Below are 9,468 nucleotides of genomic sequence, written 5' to 3'. Positions count from 1 at the left end.
TGTGAGATCATAAATGGATGAGAATTTGATCAAATTGACCGGACATAAATGGATATTGACGCTCAAGGGTTCAAAAGGAAAAATATAATGTTCAAATATAATGTTCAAAGTAAAACAGAAAAGAAAGAGCAACAGGCAGCGTAGGCGCGCACACGCATTTAAACATCGGACGCACGCAAACAGGCGCACGCGCACACAAACACACGCACGTATAGGTAGCGCGATATAATCGCATGAAAGTCACGATTCAAGGTTTTGAAACAAGCCACTAGATGTCAGCCTCGAGCCAGGATAAAAGATTGCGTAACCTGGTTCAACAGTTCTTTCAGCCTTACTACATGTTGCTTTTTGTGCTTGTCTCCCATCATTTCTGGGTTGTGGGAGTGGTTCCCTTTCCTTCTACTATTTTCTTTGGTGTAATTGGTGGTAGCCTATTGCTTGATTTTTCTTTTTAATGTAACCATAACACAAGATTTCAACATCTCACTCTGCAAATTATAGTTGCATGATTTTATGAGCAATATACAGGCCTTACTTTGGAACTAGAACCCGTGAGAAGCATCAAAAAAGCTTGTTGGAACAATATTGATGAGATTAGATTTTTTCCTAACCACTCCTTTCCAGACATTATTCTTCAATATGCGCTACCACTTAGCCTTCAGTCTTAAGGCCTCCAGCCCAGTCAGATAGCATGCAGCTAAACCACTTGTGTGTCTCTAGAGCTGCTTTACTGGGCTAATATCTCAAGTTAACAACAGGTGAGCAAGAAAAAGACACACCAAGCTAGATGTGAAGAGAAGCGGTCCCTTCATCTGGGACCTGTTAAGATAATGATGAAGATAAAGTATGTTCGGTTCTGCTACAGCTTTTAGATGGAAATTATACTTGCAGCCAATTAGTTGCACTTTAATGGGAATTTTAAAGTTCTCCTGGCTCGGCCCAATGGCCATTTGTGGAATGGCGACCTGGCAGTTGCGCTTTCCTCCACTAACAATCCGGTACTCTATCAATAAAAGGGTTTGTGTCATTCTATGTCACCCTGACCTTTAAGTGATTAATAAGATATCCTTTGGCTGAGTAACCATCAAATTTGATCTCAACATGTTGGCCCCTGAACAGTGAAATTAAACTGACCTTGACATTTGGGCACCATATATATTTATCTTCGATTTAGTGTGGGTGGATGTGCTGCATATGACTGATGGAATAAAAGAGGGTTGTTAGAATACAACACTGCGATACTGCATTGCAGAAAATCTGTAGCCGTGTAAAGAAATTTTCATCGTTGCGTCCACTGTATGGAGTTTTAAGTAAAAGATTCAAGCTTCATGAGTTCACAGAAGGCAAGATGAGAGATTGGGGCTTGAGCGAACTGCTGTAAAGCAAGTGATTGATGAGGCAGCTCATTTTCCATTTGTCAGGTTATGATCACATCCATTATCCTTAATGACACAAATATTGGCACACACAAAAACCCAAATGTAACTACACTAGCATGTGTGTGCTGGTGAGCTGTACACTGCAAACACCCCACCCACCCCAACACCACCCACAATTGAATCCAAGTGACCCTGTATCAGATAATCAGTACAGATTGATGGTTCCGCATGATACAGCTTACTCGGTATTGAACTCAGGAAACTTCTATCTGTTTTGGCATCATGCAATTTTAATGTTATGATTTACCTTGTCAAATCAATCAGATATGAAGCCAAACTGATAATGATAATACTGCACTCAAGCGCAATTTGGCTTTGATTGAAAGTCCCATCTTCTTGCTGTTTGGTTATAGCTTTGGGGGCCTTTTATTGTAATGGCTGGTTTCAATTTATGTGTTGTGATGTGAGAAAACAGCCGACTGAGGTTGTTACAAGGCAGGAAAAAAAAATCACCACAAATAATATCCTTTTCTGAGCAAGGAGCTGTTTATGAGCAGGGAATTTACATTATTTTTATTGGACGTACGATGAGATTTTCCCAATTTTATATATATATATATATATGCCTCTATATACACGCACACACACACACAAACGCCCACACGCGCGCTCACACATGCACACACACGCACACACACACACACACACACACACACACACACACACACACACACACACACACACACACACACACACACACACACACACACACACACACACACACACACACACACACACACACACACACACACACACACACGGAGAATGTTACAGACCTAACAAGGCCAAAGAATAAAGATGCCGTTATTCATCAGTGATGTGGCTGTCAAATGGGAGATAGCATTGAGCTCCAAAGCAATAATGTGGGATGGAAAACATCCTTCTGTGATGACTCACTGTGGTCCACTTATAGCTTTGTTCTGTTTGGATTGATCAGGGACACAGCTATTGTCCAGATGTCATTCTGCCATTGTCCATCCGTCCTGCAAGTATTTATGATTTACTGATGTTGCAAATGTTAGATTATCCTCATACAATTTGATTGAGTTTAATGTAGTCGATCAAGTATCAATTAGTAGCGCACTTTTGGAAATTGTGACGATGCTGAGTAAACAGAAATTAAGGCCTGTGTGTAGTCAATTCCGCGATACCCTTTAGAAAGTCCTCAGAAATGCTGTAATATATGTTGGCAGATGTTTCTGAGCATCAAACCAGGGACTATAATTTTGGTTGTAGCATCCTGAAATTGGCTGGTGACCAGTCCAGGATGTACCCCGCCTCTCGGCCAAAGTTTGCTGGGAAAGGCTCCAGCTCACCTCCCTAATGAGAACAAATGGATTGATTTGTAGTACAATATTTTGTAAGTCGTCGGCCCACCAACAGCTTTGTCTGTATTTTCCATTTTCACAACAAACAATTTGACGTTAAACACATGTAATTACCGTAATTTTCGGACTATAAATCGCGTTTTTTTTCATAGTTTGGGTGAGGAGCGACTTATGTGAAACCGCGATAAACGAACCGCGATGTAGCAAGGGATTACTGTAATTTGAATTTCAAGTGATGTCAGCAGCACGGCGCGGCACGGCGCCGCGCGGCGTGGCGCGGCGGTTGTTTACAAAAAGGACAAAGATTGATCACGGGATGACGAAGATGACAAGGGCCCCACGTACTACCGGCATCATTAGCAGCTTTGTTTCTAAGTGACACGGAGGACGAAGAGTTTGAAGGATTTAAGGATTTGGAGTGACACAGAAGGTTTGAAAAACTATTGTGGCTTTTACGCACGCCCGGTCCTACTCTACGAAGCTCTCTTTAACCTCCGTGGATGGAAGTCGGGGGCCGGTGCTCGGCCGGGTGGCTGTCCGGGGACGGTGGATGGGGCTCGGACATGGCTTTTACGCATGCCCGGTCCTATTCTATGGAGCTCTCTTCCACCTCCGTGGCTGGAAGTGCCACCTCCGGGGATGAAAGTCCACGCCGCCACACACCTGGAAGTCCACGCCAGTGCTTGGGTCCTTGTACTTTGTTAACGCTACAATCTAGTTATATACTAGATCTGTGGAATAACGACGAGGCTGACGTCAGGGCGCACGCGCAGCGTTGTTGACAAAGGACGAGGAATTTGATCGATGGATTTAATGATTTGGAGTGACACAGATGGTTTGATGATATTATTGCTTATATAATAGTTATTTGATATATAATTTATATATTGTTATATGGGCCTGTGGAATATTTTGAAGTGCAAGCGCCGTCAGCGGCGCGCACCCATTGTTGACATAAAGGACGATTGATGGATTTAATGAATTGGAGTGACACAGATGGTTTTATAAACGTGTTATTTATGTGATAGTTATTTGAATAACTCTGAATGTTACATCAGGCCCATTCTCAGCTCTTCGTTTGTGTTTATGTCACGTTAGCTTACCTATCGTTTAGCCTGCTGTTGCTCGTTCATGTCTGTTCTTGGTGTTGGATTTTGTCGAATAAATGTCCCCCAAAATGCGATTTATACTCCGGAGCGACTTATATATGTTTTTTTTCCACTTTTAGTCCGAAAAATACGGTATACAAAAAAATATGATATATTTTATATGTTGTTAAGGATCAGCATAAGGGTGCACACACCGCAATTTTACCATTTGGGTCATTATGGTTCTTTGCTATGGTCATTGGAGCCCGTCAACCCAATCAAATCATAATGGCATCTCCCATCTGTTTACTTTATGAACCAGGAAATAGCCATCTAATCAACAAACAGATGGACAAACAAACACAGTGTGTGAATTGCTTTTATGTTAATTAACAATTCAGACTTAGGGAAGGTCTGCGCTCTAGTTCTGCTCCTCGATTATCTTCATCAACTTTTAAAGCATTGCTGAAACAGCAAATCTCATGGTGTTGTCTACACTGCACTACTGCATATAGCTTTGGGAGCAGTGTAGGGCTCGCAGTGGAGAAAGCCATTAGCTTTCTTGTGATGCTATGCTATCACTGCTGTATCATTTATTTCCTGTCCATGATTTCCTGTGTTCATTGCGCTTGCAGTAAAAGTACAATATGTCAGAAGCAATAAGGGTTTGTGCTGAGAAATGATGCACACATTTCATGCTTTTATTGAGGTTGAATCCTCTGAGTGAAAGCCCGGATACTGAACATAGTCCAAATTGAGGAGAGCAATATTGGCAATATATAAGACTTTCTTGAGGGTATACGATATTAATGTGAATATTTGTCACGGCATTCACGCAAATCTTTGCAGCTGTGCACAGCTGACAAGATACTCTCTAACAAGACACAATGACTTTTACACAGGTATAAGCAGCCTCACATTCACTCGGGCACCCGATCAATTTACTTTATGGCAATCTGGTCCTCAAAGTCAATGCAAAATGTCAGACGAGTCAGCATAGCACACACAATGTGCACAGTCCAAATAAATGCAACAAGCCTAAATAGGAAAAAAAAGAGCCATTCCAAATGTTCCAGTGTGATGTAGGGTCATACGTTTTAATCCAAGCAGCTAATTGAACTGGAGCACACAACTATAAGCACAAAAAACATTCAAAAGCACTCAGATTGTCAAACTCCAAATGCTAGTTTCAGTTGGACAAATTCTGTTCAGACAGTAAACTATATTGGTATTCTAAAATCTGGAAGGAAGAGTGAGTAATTATACAAACAGGAACAAAAAATATTCCTTCTTCAGTATCTTTGATATCTCTTGCCTTCTGGAATAACAGCATTGTTGTGAACCATAATGAGATGCTGCCCTTCTTCACCAGGGACAATTCATAGCATCAGCATCACCAGAATGTATATCAGCATTCATGTATGTATAATTTATCAACACATCCATGCTCTTACAAGTGACCATATAGCAGCGGCAATGCGGCAAGTTTTGGTAGTTCAAGGGCACTATGAGCTGTGATATTTCATGACCATAAATGTATGTGTGAGTGTGCGCGTGTGGAGTTTGTAAAGGGTGGTTGCAGAAGGAGGCTGCGGGCATATGAAGTCGTGCAGCAAGAGCATCTGCCAGCCTCTGGCACTCCATCAAAGGCAACGAGACGAGGACAGTAAGAGAGAAAGACAGGAAAGTGAGATGAGCGGGGGGTTCATGTTCCAAGGCATATGGCTGGTGTGGGGAGCCAGATGTTCTCTGGGGAGGGGAGAGGTGAGCGGCCACACGTCCTGTTGCGTCAGCTATTGCAGTATAGCCTCAACCCCTCAAGGGGACCAGCAGACGTGTGTAGTGAGGCTCCAAAGGCATGTGAGGGTCCCACTCTTCCCTTAATGATATTCTCTTTCCTCCTTCACCCTAATCACCATCTCCTCAACATTAACACTTTAAAAAGAAAAAGGGGGGCTGCTCAAACTCTGGCACCTCACAGTATTCCAAAGTCCACCATCTGACTACCAGTGCTTCCTTTTACAGAAAAGACAGCATTGCTGAACACACAAGCTGTGTCTCCACAATCTATTTGCGTTGGGAGAAAAGGACGAAAGAGTGGATTTTAACGCAAATGTTTTGGAGGCCATACATCTAGGGGCCAGATCTGGCTCACCACCTAATTTCTTAAGGGAAAAATCAAATCAAAGATCAAACTGTATCCTTGAATTAATTAGGTTCAACATTCCTAAAAGTACTTCTTTCTTACTGATATGTCAACAAAGAAACATTCAGCCGCCCTATCTACATTCTGGTAAATGAGGATAGATAAGTGCAGCTCAGGTGGATTTATATGTTTGCAACTTCTTCCAGCATTGTCTCTCTAATTGGTACAGATCATTGCTACACTTATTTAAATGTATTGGAAATGAAACATAACTCACCAACAATGTCTGCACTTCTTCCTCTGCACTGAATGGGTGTGCCGACGCCCCTTGCCTGCCACTACACCTGTTCTCACTAGTTAATGCGGATTAATGGGAGCATTGTGAACTAACTCGTATGTTGGAGCTCCATCTTGTGCCAAATAAACTTAAATGACTAAAGTGAAAGGTGATGACTTTTTTTTAAGCTTCTCTGCCTTTGGCAACACAACTAGAAATCAAGTGTATGCATGTGTGTGTGTGTGTGTGTGTGTGTGTGTGTGTGTGTGTGTGTGTGTGTGTGTGTGTGTGTGTGTGTGTGTGTGTGTGTGTGTGTGTGTGTGTGTGTGTGTGTGCGTGTGTTTGAGATTGAGAAAGACCTTTAGAGTTGCGGAAGAACATAAAAGATGAAGGAACAGATGGTAAAGGTGACCCAAATAAAGCTTCAATTCCTGTGCCATTGTTTACAGAAATATTAACCCAATCTCATGTTAATGCTCTTTAACCAGGAAAATGAGCAAATTACATTACACAACAGATGTAATTTTGGAGCTGCAAATGAAAAGATGCCAATTAACAAAGAATAGTATTAAATCAATTCATAAATTTAATTCAACTAATAACCTTTATTTTGGCATGTGAATAAGAGGATTTGGCTTGGATTCCTGCTTGGTTTATTACGTGAGCCAGTTTTCATCTTTCTTACCATGCATTGTGGAATGGGGTTGGCATCATTTGGTCATTTTCACAATATCATCATGACAACATGGTCACTGGGCTACATGTATCATTAAACCAGGACAGGCACTTCCAGAGGCCTTACTTGCACAAAATATAATTGTCTTCATTTCTTCAGCGTGTTCTTGAACGTGCATGTTGTGCATGTAAACCTGGCGCCAGACTGTTACTCAATGGAAGAGATTTAGATGTTTTCAGTGACGTGGGTCACATTCCTTGAACTTGCATGTGTCGTGTTGCATTGATCATATGGCCATAATCTCCTCCCTGTGCTTCTCATGGTTAATCTTTGCCATTTCTTTCGAGATAGGTGCCTTCAGCATTAGATGGGGACTAAATTGATACTTTTAGACTAGATGAGCTATCGGGAATTTATTTTGGTGTTCTGTGGCTTTTTAAGTGTTGTTGTTTTTTGTTTGTTTTTTTGGTTTCTGGGAATTAGTCTTTGAAAAATATAAATGCCTGAGAAGGCTAAGCAGCCTAAGTGTTTTGATTCCTAATCTGTTATGCTGAGAGTAATGCCCTGTGTGTATGCATGTATTGCCTATGCAAAAGGAAAGTATGGTGAGTTATAGTATATTCGACACACATTAGTCTCACACACATTATTTTTATCATCAGATTTATCATGACAATATGCCTTTTTTTAATACATCTAAATCCACTTTTTATCTCAAGGCCTTTCTTTGCTGGTTGGCTAGGGGAAATCAAATTTCTACTGTGTGGTGCTATAAAGTTGGTGAATATCGTTCTGTTCTAAAAAGGATCGAAAAGCAGACGACACTGGCAGGTGTGGTTGATGGTTTGTTTGGTTTGCTTTTAGTCCCTCCCCTCTCCCAAGAAAAAAAACACAGTATCAAAACTATTGATACAGACTCACAAGGACAGAGGCAGACATCACCAGTAGAGCGAAAGAGAGATGTAAGATTCTGGGACAGCCGAGAGAGCTCTTGCAGAAAAGACGACATCCTCTGTTGCCATGACAACTGCTTCCATGCACGCGTTCGCTGGGTCTCATGCTCCGTTCACTAATGCCCCCCCACTCCTCACACACATGCACAAAATAGAGAGACGTGCTGAAACTCCCACACTGCCTGGCAACTTACCTCTCATCCAGCCACCCACCTTCTCTTGCTCTTTCCACAGTCCCTCGTCTTTTGATTCATGTTTATTTGACGCAGTTATGTGACATGTTCCCATACAAAGCATTTACATATACAGTATGCTATCAGTGTTAAAATCTAAAATATTCCTCCTTTTCTGTCTAGATTTGGCCAAGCATGCACATTTTACTTCTGCATGTAATGAAATCAAACTCACAGATGCCCGGTGGGAATTAATTGGCTTTAAAGATACGTATAACAAATAGCACAAGGTCACATGGATATGCAAATTGCATTCACACACTGTTGTGGCCACATCTGCGGTTGGCACACAAGGGAATGATGCCATGTAGCCTTTAGCCTACCAAGCCAGAGAGTCAGCAAACTTTATGTGAACACAGCACACACACAAAAACAAACACACACACACACAGCCATGACCCAAAAGACTCACAGCTAAGGGCCAAAGCAAGCCATAGTTTTCCATTTGTGCTCCTAAATTGTGAGATAACGCAATTCCAATGACATAAAATGAGCAAGATGTTATACCGGAGGACATTTTGGAGCAGTAACACGATCGGGGAAACAGCATTAGACAGCAGAAGCATAAATATTACTGTACGTACTGATTCATATCGTCCCTGAACAGCACCAATGTGGTGATAATGTTGCTGTCCAAGGTGCTGACCGCACAAGTATCAGGGATGCTAAGCAGTGCTCATCAAAGGGCGCTCTGTGAACTCCTTGTGGTCCCTGAAAAGCCTGGAGTGGTCTATATATTGTAATTATTGTATTCATTTCCCTTTTAAATTGAAATTTTACTGATGCAAGGGCTGCCTCACAACTTCAGGGTTCAGTTCAAAGGGAAGACAAACTATCACGCGATGACATCAAATTAGGTAACTGGCTCTGTTTCTTCCATTAAGATGACAAGAAATCCTTGCAATTTATGAGTTATTGATTCTTCTTTCCCTTTTGGGCTTAACCCTTGTCAGCAGTCACCACGGCAAATCATCCATCTGTTCTCTTTCTGTCCTCTGCATCTTCTGCTCTAAGTTCAGCTATCTGCTAGTTTTCCCTCACCACATCCATAAATCTTTTCTTTAGTCTTCTTGGCACCATTTGCACTTCCCAGCATCCTTTGAAATATATGTACCGTAATTTTCGGACTATAAGTCGCACCGGAGTATAAGTCGCACCAGCCATAAAATGCCCAAAAAAGTGAAAAAAAACCATATATATGTATGTAAGTCGCTCCTGAGTATAAGTCGCCCCCCCCACCCAAACTATGAAAAAAAACCGCGACTTATAGTCCGAAAATTACGGTACATTCTTTCCATGTCTAAACTACATAACTCCAATTCTGGCCT

Source organism: Syngnathus acus, chromosome 13, assembly GCF_901709675.1.
Source record: "Syngnathus acus chromosome 13, fSynAcu1.2, whole genome shotgun sequence".
Lineage (NCBI taxonomy): Eukaryota > Metazoa > Chordata > Actinopteri > Syngnathiformes > Syngnathidae > Syngnathus > Syngnathus acus.
The sequence above is the reverse complement of the archived record's forward strand: the minus strand, read 5'-3'. Positions refer to the sequence as shown.